Below are 19369 nucleotides of genomic sequence, written 5' to 3'. Positions count from 1 at the left end.
ACCTTCCCTTTGGACATGGTGTAGTACACTGTTCCAAAAGTGATCTTTCCTTTGGCCATGGTGGGGTACACTAATTCTTCTTACAGGGAGAAATCTAACAAATTGTCCATTACCACACAAAGCCACTTCGGCACTGTATTCCTCCAAAGAGCTGCTGGTCCTGAGCTGTGGCCCTTGATCACATGTTGGTCACATGGTTTATGCACCTGTGTTCCAGGGACACTTCCTCTCTCTTCAGAAGTAACAAAAATGAGTAGGTGTTGTCCCGCGCTGTCAGCCCACAGTCAACCTCCAAACATGTGTCTCAGCCTATCATCCACTTGCATCCTATCTCCACCATTCCATTTCCCCAAGCTGTGGCTTCACCTGCCTATTATTCCCTCCATCCACACCACTCCCCCCCAGGCCCCCTTACTCACCTAGTTCCATTTAACAACACTTGGTACAGACATGAGTAGGAGGTAGAGGTTAAATTAAAATAGTGCCACTTGGCTTTCACTGGTGCTGGGCATTCACAAATTTGGGTTGCCTACATCTCACTGCAGCCTCTCAGAAGTGCTGTGATATCAAACAGCAATCATGTTAATTATCAGGTATCAGAGACCTAACATACTGCCCTCATAAGGAGCAGGCACCATGCATTCATCACACTTTTCACCGAGAGTCCAATTTAGCCCCATGAATTGCAGGTTTTTTTTGTCCTGCTTTCTCTATTCATAATGATGATCAATTTGAGTATTTAATATTAATTAATTCCATGTCATCATCAGAATTCTCTCCTCTGCTGTTTGTGGATCTTCGATTGATTCCTCTTTGTCCTGAAGGGATAAAGATGCCAGTCCACTTTGATTTAAGTGAACCCCATTTATTGTTCACTGATCCATCCGGTGGTTTAAAATATAATCAGGTATGTTTGCATTCCCTCCCTCTATTGGAAATGTTTGCATTTGTTGACAGATTTGCAGTGATAGATTTATAGCCAAGAGCCATGCTGGAAACATACTCCAACCAACGTTAATGATACAGGCACACTACAGTCTTCCCTGTTTATTTTTGTTAGTATTGTGATTCAATACAGCTTATTCGTGGTTTTAGTGTTCTGGTGATTTGATTCTCTTCCATTTGATGACTGCTTCCTTTGAGTTGTTTTCATTTGTTCCGAGTCCAAGGTTAGGTTACTTTCCATGGTGTTATGTGCAAATTAATTCAATTTGCTTGGATTACAATGTAGCCATTTGTCTTGTTAGTAACATGTCACTGCAGTTCTGGATTTTGTCCTTGTCATGTCATAGTGTTTTGTGTGGTTTGCATTATTTAAATGTGTTGGCCTTACTCAAGTATTTCCTAACCCAATTTTTATTTTCTTTCTTTTGTCATCTGTTTGTTGAAGTGGGGAAAGTGAGAAGGGCAGCAGGAATGAAAGAAAATTAGAGGAATAGGACAGCACGAGGGAGCAAGGGAGGAGAAAATGTTCGAAAGGGAAAGAGAATAGTGGATCCAATGGAGGAATATACTGTGCAGATAGTCCCTGACTTGCGACCTTCCTTTTAACGATATTTCAAAGTTACAATGATCAGAATCTGTTTTGATTAAAGGTAAGTCGGGGTCTACCTGTGTCCCCAATGCCTTTTTTGTAAAAAAGGTGATTTGGAGCCTGTGCGCAGATTGCCGTCGCTAGAGAGGGCGGCAGTCTGCGCATGCCTCCCAAATCACAACTTAGGTTGCGACCTGATGCCACTGTCCTTAGTGACCCAGCCATTGGTCTTCTGTCAGCAAGAGCGGGGACGTCTGCCTGTTAGCAGCAGCGGGGATGTTGGCTTCCTGGCAGGGATAAGTACATACAGAACCCAACTCACGATAATTTCACCTTACGAGGTGAGTCCCGGAATGGAACCCCATCATAAGTAGAGATCTATCTGTAGTATAATTTGTAGATGTTGGGTGTTAGAGTAAAGAAAATGGAAGGACAAAGAGCATGTGTGTATACACTTGTCAGCAAGAAATGCTGCACAGTGATGTTCATCAACTACTGATGATTTATCGACTTTAAAATAATAATGGTTATTTAGTTCCCGTAATGAATGTTTCTCCCCTTTTTAAGGTAGAATTCCAGAGTCTAAAAGACACACAGAGAAGACGTTCATCCCATTGCTGGCTCTCTGTGAAACATTTCAATCATTCCCCATATCTATTGCCCTGCACGTTTATTTCCCTCATGTATCCATCCTATTTCCTTTTGAAATCATTATTGCTCTTTGCTTTCACTATCCCTGTTGTCAGTAGGTTCCAAGTGTAGGTAGTGAATTTCATGTCAAGAGTTCTCAATCCCTCTGAGCAAGTTGGAGGTCCACACTTTGCAACATGACCGTGCCAATTTTTGGAACACTAAACATGAATGGTCCAAGAGCAACATACTACAGATGTTGGAAATCTGAAATAAAGGCAGAAATACTCAGCAGTCAGCATCTGCAGAGTTACCATTCTGACGATCAGCCTGAAATACTCATTCTGTTTCTAGCTCCAGAGATGAATCTTGATTGATTTTCGGCCATGCAGTTCAAGCCTTCAACATACATAATAGTGTCAATGGCAAGACGACGTGGAACCACTCGAGCAACGTTGCGTGCTTGTAATGCTGGATATAAAATGAAGTTCACTGGCTTCTGGAATAGGTTCTTAAAAAGAAGTCTGCTTTATTGTATCAATTATTCAAGCGCTTCAGAAAAAGACACGGCTTGAAACAGTGCATAGATTAATCAGCTGATTATATGATTAATTCCTTTGCTCCAGTAATCTTATTGTAATTTTCAGTACTAAAACTACTTTGACTTTCAAAATTACACTAATCTACACCTGGGTATATGCAAAGAGAAAACCATGCCACTTAAATAAGGTTATCAGGTGCCTCTTTTAGCTCTTCTATTTACTTGTTTGACAGGGGAAAAGAAGTATAAAAGTTGGTTGTGGTTGCATGTCTGCCACTTACTTCGGTCACCTTTACCTGACTAAGACAATTCTCCTTCAACAACTTTTTTATGGCTATATTCACGGACTATTCCCATCAGAAAAAAACAATTTTTGTCTGTTGAAAATCTGGTGGGGCTTGTGCATTTTTCTGCATGGTTTGCCTACCAGAAATAAACTCCATGTAGACTTTTAAATGGCCAACCAGTACTGCCATGCAAAGCAAACATAACATGTCTTATGCCACTTCAAGCCCAAACACAGGACTCGAGAAGAAATTGATGGCGTATGAAAATTAAATTTGGGTATTGATCGGAATTGCTGAAAGCCTCTCCAGAAATCCATAAAAAAGAAAATAATGATGCATTTATTTCACCACATTATTGTTCACATGGAGAAGGTGACCATCCAATCTCAACCTTTTATTGGCTATACTCGCTTTCATTCATTCATTCATGTCCCTTGCCGTTCGATGTGGCAATCATGTCTCTTCATCCGTCACGGTCTCTGACTTTCTGAATTGTAGTTGTTGCCTCCCCTGTTCAGCTTCAGGGAAGACTCCATCTTTAAGCTGAGACCATAGTCGATGTTGAGTTCATGATTATACAAGGGAAAAATAATGAAGTGTTTTTCCGTTGATTTCTTCAGTTGCAGTGTCCATACTGGATGGGTAACCCTGGCCATTGATCAGCAGATTCATCTGACCAGTGTGTTTAGTTTTACAACCATTAATTTCAACTCGTAGAATCTGCTTGTAAAAACCATCCACCATCTGCAATCCATGGCTTCACATGACCCTGATTGGGAGGGTAAATGGATGCCCAAGGGTCATCTATAGGTTGTCAGAGGGATTGTGCAGCACCAACCCCCTTTAGGACTGCTCGAAGTTTTCAGCCCCCTGTAAAGGTTAAAACCTTGTATTTTTGATTCTTAGTTAACTTTGCTCCTGTCTCTTTAACAGAACGATTGTTTGTAGTGTTACCATAGTGTCTATGATGTCCCAAGATCGTGTTATATGGCGAGCTCTCCACTGGCCACCGTGACAGAGGTGCACCAAAGAAAAGGTACAAGGACTGCCTAAAGAAATCTCTTGGTGCCTGCCACATTGACCACCGCCAGTGAGCTGATAACGCCTCAAACCGTGCATCTTGGCGCCTCACAGTTTGGCGGGCAGCAACCTCCTTTGAAGAAGACCGCAGAGCCCACCTCACTGACAAAAGGCAAAGGAGGAAAAACCCAACACCCAACCCCAACCAACCAATTTTCCCTTGCAACCGCTGCAATCGTGTCTGCCTGTCCCGCATCGGACTTGTCAGCCACAAACGAGCCTGCAGCTGACGTGGACTTTTTACCCCCTCCATAAATCTTCGTCCGCGAAGCCAAGCCAAAGAAGAAGAAGATATGATGTAATATGTCATAATATGCACCCAGGCTAATGGCTTGCTTTTTTTTACAAGATGTGAAGAAAGCGTGAGCACGTGAAATTTTTCTTTTAATTTTTGAATCTCTTTAAATACCTTTTGAATCTCTATATGTCTTTGCATCTATATTATACAATAGATACTTTGTTATTTATCATTATGAAAGTCTTGTTGCAAAGCTATGCAAAATGTTTATCCATTCTATCAATGAATTAAAACTACATAAAGTAACAGCCAGTGTTTGATTTGTTGGATTAAAGAGACAGAAATTTGGGATATCACAGCTAACACTTTGGAAGATGATACTCTGAAATTAGTCTAAGTGGGTATGTCGTCTATACCCACTTCCCCATGAACTAGTCAGGTTTAGTTGGTTTCTTTCAGATTTCTCTCAGACCATAAACATAAAAACAGTTAAAATCTTTATTATTTCAGTCCAGGGCGCCCCTTAAATGTGTTGTGACCACCAGCGTGGGGGGGGGGGCGTGGAGTGGGTGGGGGGGTGCAGTGGGTGGGGGGGGGGGTGGAGTGTGTGAGGGAAATATGGCCACCATTGAGAATGGTTGACATAATGTTAATACATCATGATTTCACAGCACAATGTCAAGAGGACTATATTTATAAGCCATTGAAACTATGGAGGAGAGGAGACTAGAACATTGTACAGAAAATAATAAATTATTTATTGACATTAGGATGAATAGGAAAATGGATTTACTTTGCTTGAGAGGGCATGGATGCCAATTTAGAGTTGTTACCTGAACAACAAGGAACAGGGAGATTCAAGATCCTTCATTATCATGTACATAATCTATTAACTTTTATATGGCATAAAGGCACATAAAGAGATGTTGCCTGACCTGCTGAGATCGCCAGTATTCTTATATTTTTAACACAGAGGTCCCACTAGCCTGTCACCCCTACCAGTAGGAGAAAGAGAGTTCTTTTAGAGACTCCAGATATCCATGGATTCACCTCCTTTCTCCCACAACTTGTGCACCTGGATGTTCTCCTGTCCATTACAGTGGTGAATGTGAGTTCCTATACAGTTAGGAAGTTGTTAACACCCAAGCCCCTTTGGGATCCCTGCTCTTTATTGGCATGCTCATGAACCCCAATCCTGATACTTACCAGTATCCAATAGCCTGCAGCCTTCTGTGAGTTCTTCAGCCTCCAAGCACCTCGCTGGTGAGCTGCTGTGGTCTCCTTCCCTATGGAGTCCTCTCCCAGACTTTTCATTCTCATTGGGGTGAGGTGTTCTCCTCATCTAGTGCCCTGTGTGGGTCCCCTGATTCCTTAGATCCTACAAGCCTCATACTCTGCTGTCAAGCATGGCCATTGGCATTGTTGGGCGCAGAACTCATTATTACTAATGATAATAAAGCACATCCGACCATTCTACAGCTGTTTAAAAGTTGTATGGGTCGATTATCATAATGACCATGCAGTCAGACCCCAGAGAGGAGTGATATGTCTCTACTCTTCTCTCTCCCAGGTTTGAACTGGAAGTGGCACTGCATGGCAAGTCAAGTCAAGTCACCTTTATTTATCATTCATACCTTGCTCACAAGGCCAAGATGAGATAAGAGTCTCCATTTCTTTAAGCATGGAGTTACATGTTCTATTGTGGTGAATACATGAAGTGTCCTTGAAGAATTCTGTAGATCATGGTGAAAGAGATTTTGCGCACAACATTGTTTGTTACAATTTAAGGTGGTGCGTAGAATACACATGTCCAAAGTCAAATGATCTGGTTTTTATTCTGATGTCGATCCATTCGGCGATACGTGTAAAAAAATCTTTGAAGATTCATTGATTTACATGTTCTAGGAATGCCCTAATTTAGAAACATTTTGGAAAGGTATTTTCCAAACTTTATCAGTGATTCTAAAGATGAAATTAGAAACCTGCCCTTTCCTTTCTTTATTTGGTTTTCCTCAGAAAGAGGAAAGGTCCTTGACTTCAAGTCAAAAGAATCTTAGCTTTTACCTCACTGATTGACTGATCGTTGAACAATTCTAATGAAATGGAAAGATAACTCTTCACCTACTCGTATCCAATGGTTACATGATACTGTGTCTTATTTAAGTTTGGAAAAAAAATAGATACAATATTAAAGATGTAAAGTCTGAATTTGAGAAGATGTGGGGCCCATTCATAGTTTATTATCACAACTTGAAGATTAAAGGTGTATGGATGATCCAGAGACTCCCCATCAGGTTTCTGAAAGGTATTATTCGATCCATATCTATATAATTTGTACCAGTTAACCTTGTTTAGATGGAGGGGGTTGGATTAGTTGGGGTTTTTGTTGTCTGCTTTATTTTTATATTTCTTATTTTTGTTAGTAGAGATGGGTTTAAATGTGAGTTAATTATAGATCATATGACAGAATAAGACAAAAATACGCTTTTTTATGTTAGGGAATTGTAATTGTATCTTATCTATTTCCCATTCAATACTAATTTTGGCTATATTATGAGGACTAGATTAACTGTTAACTCAATAATTGAAGGTTTTGAATGGGATAAGTTAAGTAAACAATTATGGGCATGGTTTTGATTTACAATTTATGTGTGATATGTATACGATATGACCTGTTTTATGTTATTAACTTGGAAGACCATGTACATAAGGTTTTATCTATTAAACTCAATAAAAATATTTTACAAAAAGATTGGTTTTATTCGGATTTGGTTTTACTATTTTGGCAGAATGTTGGTATATGTGCAGGGAAATTAATTGCCTCCCTCTGTGCTGTGGAACTAAAACAAAACATTGCGGTAGTTGTGCCGAAATCCCAACCCTTTAGTTTACATTTTATTACCTCATTTAGCATTTCAAATGAAATAACCTGTAAAATTTTGGAATTCAAGGGGTTCATGAAATTTTAATTTAAATGTTGGCAGGCAACTGAAAAAAAAATGCTTGATTGGCTGATGACTGATTTTAGTTAAAAACCTGTGTTTTGACACGCATATAAAATCGTGCCGAGAAGCACGAGATAAATGTAACGCTGATGCACAAAGTTACGATATGATGTAGGCCGGCTGTTACCATAGTCTGGAGAATGTCAGACAGAGGCATGTCAAATTCACTGTGGAGACCATGTCAACTTTGCTTAGTGGCATGGTGGCTTTATTTATTTTGACATTGCCACTCAGTACCCCCAGTGCAGTCCAGTGTAACATCACATCGTAGAAAGCCTCAACAATATTGTCTGCATTGCCAGTACATGGGATCATTTAAGATTTCTGGTTTGAGTAGATCTGCTGAGATAAGCCAAGATTGTTATGCGTGCCCAGCACCTGGCACAAGCATTTTCGGTTTGCTGATTCCTTCATCCTTGCTGAACATACTGAACTGTATCAGAAGCTTAAAAAAATTCAGTTCTGCTGCAAGGGAGGCCCAGCAAAAAATCAAACTTTTGTACGAATGAAGATGTTGTCCTTTATGTTACCAAGGTTTTATAGCCCTCCATCTATTCTTAAAGGAATGTGCATTTCAATTATAGCAAGAGACTGTTCATAAAATTATACAGCCGTAGAATACAGTTGCAGCTTTATTCTTTTGCTTTTAGACAAGATAATATACAAATGACAGAAATACATTTGTAAGTATCAGGAACCATTTGTTTTTCTTTTAATTGTTTTAATTATCATTCACTCTGGAAGTGGGGAACGATGCAAGTGTAAGCTAGTTATGAAATATTCCTGGGACACTTCCAGACATCCCTGGTCTGGTCTCAGCCTTCCTCAATTGCAGTAATCTTCACTCTGAGACTGCAAGTCATTTTGTCCAATTCCTGCTCAAGAGTAAATCACTGAGGCTGATGCATTAATTCAGCACTGAGAAAATACATTCCTATCATAAGCCCTGCCTTCTCTCAGGAGGAGATAAAATATCTGAATGTATTATTTGAAGAATTGGAATGGACATAAAATACCCCAGTCACAAGTTATTCCTCAACCAATGTCACTAAAACAGATAACTCCGTAATTTGTTGCAAGTACTGTGTCTTACGTGGCACCACATTTCCCAGCAAAAATAACTTCACAAGTACTTTGAAGCGTTCTGTGGTTTGTGAAATTCACTGCATAACTTCCTTTCTTTTATCTTCAGAAACAGCAGGAAACAATGTTCAACCAAAGTCATAGTCATTTAAAATGGAAGGACAGCCTAGTGCTATAGGCTATATTTCTGGTCTATATCCCTTATGTCATATCAATCTTCATTCAAAAGAAATATGCAGGAGGAGTGTGAACTGTGTCTCAAGAAAGAACCCACATAATCCTATGGAGAAACAAATACATGATCATGATGTTGGTGACTTACCAAGCAGACTATTAAGTATTTGAGGTTCTTCACATTTCCACAAGGGAATTATTTTAAAGGAGTTGCCGGTTTAAGTTTCACACATCAAAAACAAACCACAAAACAGCAATGCAGATTGATGACATTTGCACAGCATATAATTTGAAGAAATGCACTCTATTTGTGTTGAACTTTGCATTTTCTAGAGCTTCTCCATGGGAAACTCTGAGGAATCTCAGCTAAACGTAGGCACTGAAAGTGACTGAAACAATGAGCAGCTAAAGATGACCAACTGTTTATATTGTGGATATGCAGCAAATGTTTCAGAAATAGAGGTGCTCCATTGGTTGTTCATTGTATCTTCCATTGTGGTCTGGAAAACTGGTCACTAGTCTGAATTGTGGTTTCATCAACAATTTTCCTGACGAAATGTGGCTTTATTTTGGATCTACACGGGGATTTTTAAAGCTAGGCAGTATGCAGTAACCAATCTTGATGCCTGAGATCTAATGGTAAAAAGTGAGGAGAGTTTCAATCACAATGTGCTCTTTATTCTGTTGATACATCAGAAACATATTTCAGAATCTTAGAATGTTAATTATAGCCAGCTTCCTAATGCTATAATCTTCAGCAAGTATTTGGTGTTATGACAGTGATTCGATGGGTATTGGACTGTTTAAATATCATCTTTGGCAGTCAGGCTGAGTTCACTGTCATTTTTTCTAAGATTTCAGTAGCATGACACCTTACACTTTACTCTACAGCACTGCTGCTAATCACACCCTTTTCTTGACATCATCCCAGAATTAGCAAGCCTTCTCATGACCTGAGCACATGGAAACTTCTTAAATTTTGCTGACACGTGACATGTTGTAAGAAGCAGTCAGAAAGTATATTCTACTTTTAACACGATCTCATAACATTTAACATTACACCAAGATTTTAAAAGTTATCAAAGTTTCCAATCTTAGGTAGCAGAGCATATTTTGTTAATTATAGCAAAAGGAAAGCTTTAAATTTTATTGCTGTTTATTGGCCATGCAGTAAAAGATCAGTAAATATAATTTGTGTCAATGCTGCCCTTCTTTCCAGTTACAATAACCCAGTTCTGGAACACTTCTTGCTTATGCATTTCCTCCGTTAATCTTAGCGTACAACAATAACAATTTTTAACAATGATGAAATGCAGCAAAAATTCTAATAAAATGTTATAAAAATAATCAATAAAATATACTGTTTATTCTTTGTGAAGTCAAGTTTTGGATACTGATCCTTTCTGTAAGTACAAACTGTGAACTTTTATAAACATTATATAGAAATATAAACATTGTTTTGAAATTTTCTAAATCAGAAACCAAAATTGTAAATTATGATGTCTGTGGTGCCATAATTTAACATTTGAAGCCAGCTGCTGCATTTTTCCCGTTTTATTTTGAATGGGAGAAAAACACTTTGGTTTTTTCTGATGCTGTGTAGGAGAAGAACTGGAATTTAGAATCACAGTGTTCAGAGTAATGCAGTAAAGGATCGCCAAGTGCCCATCTAGATAAACCCCAGCTAGATCAATACCACTTTCCAGCACTTGGCTCATGGGTCTTTTTGCTGGACATTTATAACACTCACCTAGATACTTCTAAAATGTTGTGCGAGTCTCTACTCCCACTACCCCCCTTGATCCAAGCACTCCGGATTTCAACAACTCTCTGGTTGAATAATTTTCTTCTTCAGATCTCCATTAAATCTCTTACCTAAAATCTACGTCTTCTTTTTTTAAATGTCTCCGCTATGGGGAAATGTTTCCTGTGAGCCACACCATCTATACAATTTTGTGAACCTCATCTAGTAACACCTCAGCCTTTTGAAAACAAAGTCAACCCATCCAGTCTCTCCTCAACCTGGCAATGTCTTAAATCAGCTCTGCAATCAATTTCATTGAAAAGTGAGCAGAGATTAAAAAAAAATCAGAAATACTGGTCAACCTGAAACTTCTACACTCACTGACCTGGGCAAGCAATTCCTCTTCACATCGGACAACAAAGGTTTTGCTTCCTGAACACCTCTGGGTGTATTTTATGGATTTTGGGATGCTGATCATGAAAATCACCTTAAAATGTTCCTATCATGTATTGCTTTTTTTTAGATATAACCGGTTTTTGTGATTTCCTGTGATATTTTAAGTCTACTTCAAGCAGACAAAACCTTGAAGTGCATCACGTCATTGAAAATTCATACTTGGACTTCTTCCCTGCTGATCTTGGTCAGTGACAAACATGGTGAAAGGTTTCACCAGGACATTACGACCATGAAAAAGCTGTATCAGGGCAAGTGGAAAGGTCAATGCTGGCCGATTATTGTTGGATACAGACACAAAAGGCATCAGATGCCGAGTACAAACAAAAACATTTTAATCTGTTGAACTAATGCAATGTTTCAGCATCTTTGAGCAATTAAACATGCTAAATTCAATAAAACTTCATCTAATGTTTCTCCAACTTCCTATGTGATCAAGTCATGTCAAATTTTGTTGTTATCTGATTATACAAGTACAACCTGACGAAACAGCGTCCTCTGGTCCTCGGTGCAAAAAATTAAACCTTCATTTCTCAAACACTCCAATAACAATGGACATCCAAATCCCAGATTATATTAAATTCCATTGACTGCTTCCTTCTGACAAAATGACTCTATGTCTCCAGCGCTTGAAGTCCTGTTTTGCGGAAACTGCCAAAATGTTTGGCCTGGAAGTCAGCCTGAGAAAACAGAGGTCCTCCATCAGCCAGCTCGCCACCATGACTACCAGCTCCCCTCCCCCCCACATCTCCATCGGGCACACAGAACTCAAAATGGTCAACCAGCTTACCTATCACGGCTGCACCATTTCATTGGATGCAAGGATCGACAACGAGATAGACAACAGACTCGCCAAGGCAAATAGCGCCTTTGGAAGACTACACAAAAGAGTCTGGAAAAACAACCAACTGAAAAACCTCACAAAGATTGGCGTATACAGAGCCATGGTCATACCCACACTCCTGTTCAGCTCCGAATCATGGGTCTTCTACCGGCATCACCTTCAGCCTCCTAGAACGCTTCCACCAGCATTGTCTCCGCTCCATCCTCAACATTCATTGGAGCGACTTCATCCCTAACATCGAAGTACTCGAGATGACAGAGGTCGACAGCATCGAGTCCACGCTGCTGAAGATCCAGCTGCGCTGGATGGGTCACGTCTCCAGAATGGAGGACCATCGCCTTCCCAAGATCGTGTTCTATGGCGAGCTCTCCACTGGCCACCGTGACAGAGGTGCACCAAAGAAGAGGTACAAGGACTGCCTAAAGAAATCTCTTGGTGCCTGCCACATTGACCACCGCCAGTGGGCTGATCTCGCCTCCAACCGTGCATCTTGGCGCCTCACAGTTTGGCGGGCAGCAACCTCCTGGGAAGAAGACCGCAGAGCCCACCTCACTGACAAAAGACAAAAGAGGAAAAACCCAACATCCAACCCCAACCAACCAATTTTCCCTTGCAACCGCTGCAACCATGTCTGCCTGTCCCGCATCGGACTTGTCAGCCACAAACGGACCTGCAGCTGACGTGGACATTACCCCTCCACAAATCTTCGTCTGCGAAGCCAAGCCAAAGAAGATATTTTAAGCTAATCTAGTCCATTTAACCAGATTTTGGGAATCAAACACAAGACTTTTCATTGCTTTACTCCAAAAACAGCTGGTTTGAGATAAACTTCTTACAATCAGCAATAATAATGATAAAACAAGTGATGGACATGAGGATTTCTCAACTTGCTAATGCAGTAAGACCCCTGTTTGTCCTGAATTCAAGAATCTAGAGCTTCAAGCAACTGGCAAAAAAAAGAAAATGGACTCTTAAAATTGCCATGCCTCACTGTTAGTTCACCAGTTACACAATGCACAGTCTTAAGCAACCAGAAAATTCACCTATCCAGGGATTTTACTGTCCCAGGAATATTGAAGTAAAACATGTATCTCACTTTCCTTTTGAAGACAAAACATGACATGTTGAAGAATAACATCAGAATTTTTTGTCCTGGTTGTTGAATATCTGTCATGTGAATCTTGTCTTTTTCTGTTGGTTTCTTGCCTTTTTATTTGGGCATTCTCTGTCATCTGGAGAGTGAATGATGGAATCTGGCTGAGAGGCCAAGTCTTCAGTAAACAAGAGCTTCTTTATTATAACTTTGTCTTCAACTCGCAAATTCAGTCATTCGTTTTTTGCTACTGTCAGGAAATGGATTAGGAACGGATGCAACAAGCATCCTGGGTACAAGGCCAACCATCATGTCAACACTTCCAGAAATTACCTTGAGCAGGAAAGCTGTCAGTGCCCTTTTAAAAGAAAACACACTTAAAATGAAACTTGTGCACATATTTAAATAATTCAATAGATTGATAACAGAGGTTTTGGTATCAGTTTAAAAATAAAACTACATTATCTATCCAATTGATACCAGAACCATTGAAGTTATCCTGTCCAGAATAATCATCCTCATGTAAATGAGTTAAATTTTAAACTCAAAACACCTGAATTTTTTTTTTTAGGCTTGAATGAATATATGTGAATGGTTGTTTTTAAAAATGTAGTTTTACACTACCATGGGAGTGAGTGTGCGTGTTTGTTCAAATTGACCTTAATTTTGTTGGAATGTCCACTGTGAATTGTAAATACAATAGATGTTGTATTGCTGTATGATTCCCAGACCCGTATTCTCTCACATCCAAGATAGCGTTCTAATTCTACCTGTTTTACACAAGATCAACAGCCATGGGAACATTATTAAATTTTAGTTGCTTTCAACTACCCTAGCAAGCTGCGACAAAAAATGCAAGCACACCTTGATCATGTGAGGCCACCACTACTTTCTCAAGCAAATTAACACTAAGCTGCTATTAGTGCTGGCCTGCTCGTAATAGGTACATCTCAGTATCTGTGCCCACTCGTCAATTATATCTAATGCAAGTACACATTTTAATTTAAACTATGATGTGAAAGAGACAAATTTCTGCAAATGTTCTGAAGTTTTATAAGTTGAAATACTTTGTGGAGATCTTGGAGCAGGGGTACTTCTATGGGCAGGAAATGGCAGGCTTTTCATAATGGGGAGAAATAGATTCATATATTGACTCCTTGGGCAAATGTATTTTTGCAAATAAATTGCGAATTGAATGTTTGTAAATAGAGGAATACCTATAAAGATAGTCAGCCTGAAGAAAACTGAGGTCCTCCATCAGCCAGCTCCCCACCATGACTACCAGCCCCCCCACATCTCCATCGGGCACACAAAACTCAAAACGGTCAACCAGTTTACCTATCTCGGCTGCACCATTTCATCAGATGCAAGGATCGACAATGAGATAGACAACAGACTCGCCAAGGCAAATAGCGCCTTTGGAAGACTACACAAAAGAGTCTGGAAAAACAACCAACTGAAAAACCTCACAAAGATAAGCGTATACAGAGCCGTTGTCATACCCACACTCCTGTTCGGCTCCGAATCATGGGTCCTCTACCGGCACCACCTACGGCTCCTAGAACGCTTCCACCAGCGTTGTCTCCGCTCCATCCTCAACATCCATTGGAGCGCTTTCATCCCTAACGTCGAAGTACTCGAGATGACAGAGGTCGACAGCATCGAGTCCACGCTGCTGAAGATCCAGCTGCGCTGGATGGGTCACGTCTCCAGAATGGAGGACCATCGCCTTCCCAAGATCGTGTTATATGGCGAGCTCTCCACTGGCCACCGTGACAGAGGTGCACCAAAGAAAAGGTACAAGGACTGCCTAAAGAAATCTCTTGGTGCCTGCCACATTGACCACCGCCAGTGGGCTGATAACGCCTCAAACCGTGCATCTTGGCGCCTCACAGTTTGGCGGGCAGCAACCTCCTTTGAAGAAGACCGCAGAGCCCACCTCACTGACAAAAGGCAAAGGAGGAAAAACCCAACACCCAACCCCAACCAACCAATATTCCCCTGCAACCGCTGCAACCGTGTCTGCCTGTCCCGCATCGGACTTGTCAGCCACAAACGAGCCTGCAGCTGACGTGGACTTTTTACCCCCTCCATAAATCTTCGTCCGCGAAGCCAAGCCAAAGAATCCACTTTTCTTCAAGATCACGATTTCCTGTATTGGAACTTCACAAAAGCACAGTGACATCGACATGCATAAAGTTACAGCAGGAGGAATGGTCGGGAAATCTCTGTTCCACATTTCTCAGTGAATGGAAAAACATGGAACTCCTTTCTAAATCCATCCCAATTTTCCTTTCTCTTGTAAGTGCTGAACTTAAAAAAAAAATCTTTTTCCTCATTCAGCCTCATCTTTCTGCTTAATACTTCACCTTTTGTGGTACAGGAGTTGTAGTCATTGACTGATCACTTGCAGTTTCCAAATAAACTCTTCTCAAATATCACGGATGTGGCTAATGCGAAGAGGCATTAAACTAAATCATTGAAATATTCCAAAGACATCTGGCAATTACTAAAACGACTTGGTTCCCACGATTTGTTCACATAAACATTTTCAGTCAGCAATTGTAAATAAACTGTTTATGAATGGCTTTCACTGAAAAAAGGATTTTTTTTTGTAACCTAGTGTTCTCGGGCCATTACACAAATATGTATCTGGAGCATATTATTTGCTAATTACATATAGAGGTATATCAAGGTTATCGATGTTTGAGATGCCACCGAATGAATTGAGCTTCACTATTTGCTCAAATCCAAGATGGATAGAGTAATGTTTCACACAGCGCTATCACAGAGCCAGCATTCGGGCTTCAAATGCAGTGCTGTCTGTCAGGAATTTGTACATTCTCTCCTTGTCGGCGTGGGTTTCCTCAAGGTGCTCCAGTTTCCTCCCACTCTTCAAAATGTGCCAGGGTTTTAGATTAATTGGGGTGCTCATGGGTTGGAAAGACCCATAACCATGCTGTATATCTAAATTATTATTAAAAATTAAATTAAATTAAAATGCCATACAAATTTCAAAAGCCCATATGATCCAAAAGCAAGACAGCAATATACTTCTGACTTATTTTTGAGCATAGAAATTATTCAAAATACGTTCAAGGTTATTGTCACCTGTACAGAGAGAAAGTTTGTTTTGTGGGCAGTTCAGCTAGTCAACCCATATAACAAAAATCAGAGTACAGAGTAACAGAGAGAGATCAGTTGGAACAGTTCAAAGGCAACATTGTTCTATGGGTTCATTCCAAAATCTGGCAGTAGCAAGAATAGTCTGATAGCAGAAGTGGAACAATAAGGTGAAAGGCCTCATTCAATTTGGATGGAGCAAGACCTCGCAAGGTTTAAACGACTAAATAATGCTGCATGACCACATTGACTGATCACCAGACAAGCACACAATAGGTACAAGAGAAAGCTACAAAGCCGACTTGCCATTCAACGTGATCATAGCTGGTCAACTCCTCTTCTGTTCCAGTTCCATAACACAAAATTTGTCTCTCCAAATATTTATCAATCACCACTAAAAATATTCTTCCCCACCTCAGGACGAGAGATTCACTAATCATTGAAATAATAAATTCTTCTGCACCTTTGTTTTAAATGACTGATCCCTTATTTATGTGTCAATGCCTCCTTGTTCATGATTTACTCATTAGTAAAAACACCTCAATATCTACCTATCCAACTGCCTTAGGATCTTATATTTTGGAATGAACTTCTAAACTTCAAGGAATACGCACAAAAATTTGTCAGTCTTCTCTTGTCAGGACAACCCTCTCATCCCAGCAATTAGTCGAATGAACCTTCCCTGGACTGCCTCCGATGGTACTGCATACTATTTTTTAGATAAGTGAACCAAAACTGTGCACAGTATTCCAGCTGTGACCTTACCAACACCATGTACAACTGGAACAATAGCTCCCTCTTCTTAAACTCCAACACTAAAGACCAAATATGCCATTTATCTTCTAAATTATTTGTTCAACCTGCATGCTAACTTCTGGTCATTCATGCACTAAGACACCTTGTTCCCTCTGAACTTCATTTGTTTTGCAGTCTCTCTGCTTCTTGATTCCTTTTACCATTTTCCTAGATTTAGCCCAATTTCTCAATCTACACGTTCCCTGCCTGCTGAATTGCGATATCCTCATTAAGACATTCGAAAGGCAGAATGGCTTGCTTTCTGCCCTGTAATGTTCTAGGATTCTATGTCCTTCCACCCATTTTCACATCATCACCAAACGTTCAATTGTCATCACCAATTATCACCAAACGTTCAAAAACGAGTCTATTGTCTTATCTATCTGGCGCACTAAAAATGGTTTGTTCTGCGAGATGTCCAGCAAGTCAACTCTAAAATGCACCCAACAGTACAAAGTAGAAGAACAAGAGCACATGATAGTGTTGCAGTGTAAGAATTCTTGGTACATAATAAGGGCAGCATGAGATTACTATTGGGAGGTTCATTCAGGAGGTTCATTTCAAGAAGAAATTGCATCTTGAGCCTGTTGATATGCAATTTTCCACCCTTGAGTTTTCTCCCTGACAATGGGAGGAAGAAGAGAGTGTAGGCCTTCAGTATGTTGGCTGCCTTTCCAATTCTGTGAAAAATGTAAAGGGAGGTAATGGAGAGAAGTGATGTTCTGAGCTGCATTCACCACCTTCTGCAGCTCCTTATTATGACGTGAGCTGGAGTTCTTCATGCAGTAAAGTTGTGATAAATCCAGACAGGTTACGTTCAATGGCACATGTATTAAAGTTCTTAAAGAACATGCGGAACATGCTGATCTCACCCAGCCTTTTTAGGAAGTAGAGCCATTAGTCCACTTACTTGATGCTTTGAGGTCACTGGAAATGGTTTGCTCCCAACAATTTGAAGCTATCTACTTCAATACAATTGATATGAATAGGGGAATCAAGCCCATCCCCTTTCTGAAGTCTATGACCAGTTCATTGGACTTGCTGATATTAAGAGAGAGATTGTTATTTGGCACCAGGTCACTAGACTCTCAACCTCCTTTCTGTATTTATAACCATAATAATATATAACAATAACAGTATGGAAACAGACCATCTCGGCCCTTCTAGTCCACACCAAATGCAAGTCCTCTCCTCTAGTCCCACCTACCTACATCTTGCCCATAACCCTCCATTCCCCTCCCATCCATATATCCAAATTTTCTTATCGTTATTTAATATTGGCCTATGTCTGTTGTCATCAATGAACAAAGTTAGAATTGGAGCAGTATTTGGCGAGATAGTCAAGGGTAGCATTGCAGAAGACTGAGTACACATTCTTGTGTGGTGCCAGTTTTGAGTAGGATGGTGGAGGAGACATTGATTCCCAACTTTACCAATTATAGTCTGTCAGATAGAAAGTCAAGGATGGAGTTGCAGAAGTAGGTGTGGAGGTGTGGGGATGGGTTTACTGGACATTATGATATTGAGTGTGGTGCTGTAGTGGATGAACAGTTGTCTGATGTTGATGTCCTTGGCACCGACGTGTTCCAGGGCTGCGTGGAGGTCTAGGGAGATAAAATCTCTTATGTAAATGGATGTGAATCAAGCCATGACCAGTGACTCAAAGCACTTCATGATGAATTATCGGAGCTATAAGTCAGTAGTGATTTGCCCATTATTGTACTTTCCGTATTGGTATGAAGGTGGCCTTCTTGAAGGAGGTGGGATAGTACAGCCTATTACAAGGAGAAATTAAAGATATCTGTGAATACAATCAACATTTGATCTCTGCAGCCATATGGAACATGTCCAGGGATTCCATTTGAGCCAATAATTTTCCATGGGTTCACTCTCTGGAATACGGACCAGTCTACTGATTTCAAGCAGTGACGTAAGGTGCCATCTGCTTCTTCTGACAACAATTGAATGACTTTCACCAGCAGGCTCTCCTTCCTCAGCTTCTGTTTGTGTGCCAAATGTGGGCATGGGACAGTACAACGTATTCATTGCAAAGGGATCAGCCCTGTGGGATTCTCTGTTACTGCTTCCCTTGTGATTGGAATTTTTACGTTCCTCCCTGATGTTTAAAATGAGCCCATCTGTATATCTTTGCCTTGATATGTACGTTGCAGGACCTGCTGAGTTTCTTCAGCTATTTTGTGTATTTAGTTATTCTTTATGGTTGTGCAATTGTGGTAAAGATTATTAGGCTCTCTGCTGGGGCAGGACATGTGTGGCGGGGTTGAGGTAGCCATTCTTAAAGTTGGCTTGGCTGAAATCCCTAGCTATGATGAGTACAACTGCAGGAGGCAGCATGTTTCATTGCTAAGTTTCATTCCCTCCTCCGGATTAATGAGGAGGCAGTAAATAATTGGATTACGTTTTGTCAATGGAAGTAAATAGTTCAGCTAGCGCTAGCTTTACATCCGCCTGCAGTGACACACAGACTGCAGTCAGTATAACTGATGTGAATTCTAGCAGGTAGCAGGTTCTTCACCATTGGGTATTCCAGGTTTAGAGTTCATGAGCCCACCAAGACCGTCACATCTGAGCACTACGGGGTGTTGACAAGGAAGCAGATGCCTCCATCTCTTGCTTTTCGTGAGGATGCTGTGCGTCCATCCAGTGGATTGAGAAGATTTCTAGTTGAACAGTTCAGTCAGTAGTTGAAAGTGGAGGTCGCATCATTGGTTGGTGTGGGGAGGA

At 40.5% G+C, this 19369-nt stretch overlaps 1 protein-coding gene across 2 annotated transcripts in view; it reads left to right on the top strand.

Moving 5' to 3' along the window:
* Window positions 1-19369, top strand: part of cfap299 (cilia and flagella associated protein 299) — an 814201-nt gene that overhangs the window by 751942 nt on the left and 42890 nt on the right. The window lies entirely within an intron of this gene.

This window comes from Narcine bancroftii, chromosome 3 (assembly GCF_036971445.1).
Source record: "Narcine bancroftii isolate sNarBan1 chromosome 3, sNarBan1.hap1, whole genome shotgun sequence".
NCBI lineage: Eukaryota > Metazoa > Chordata > Chondrichthyes > Torpediniformes > Narcinidae > Narcine > Narcine bancroftii.
The sequence above is the reverse complement of the archived record's forward strand: the minus strand, read 5'-3'. Positions and strand labels throughout refer to the sequence as shown.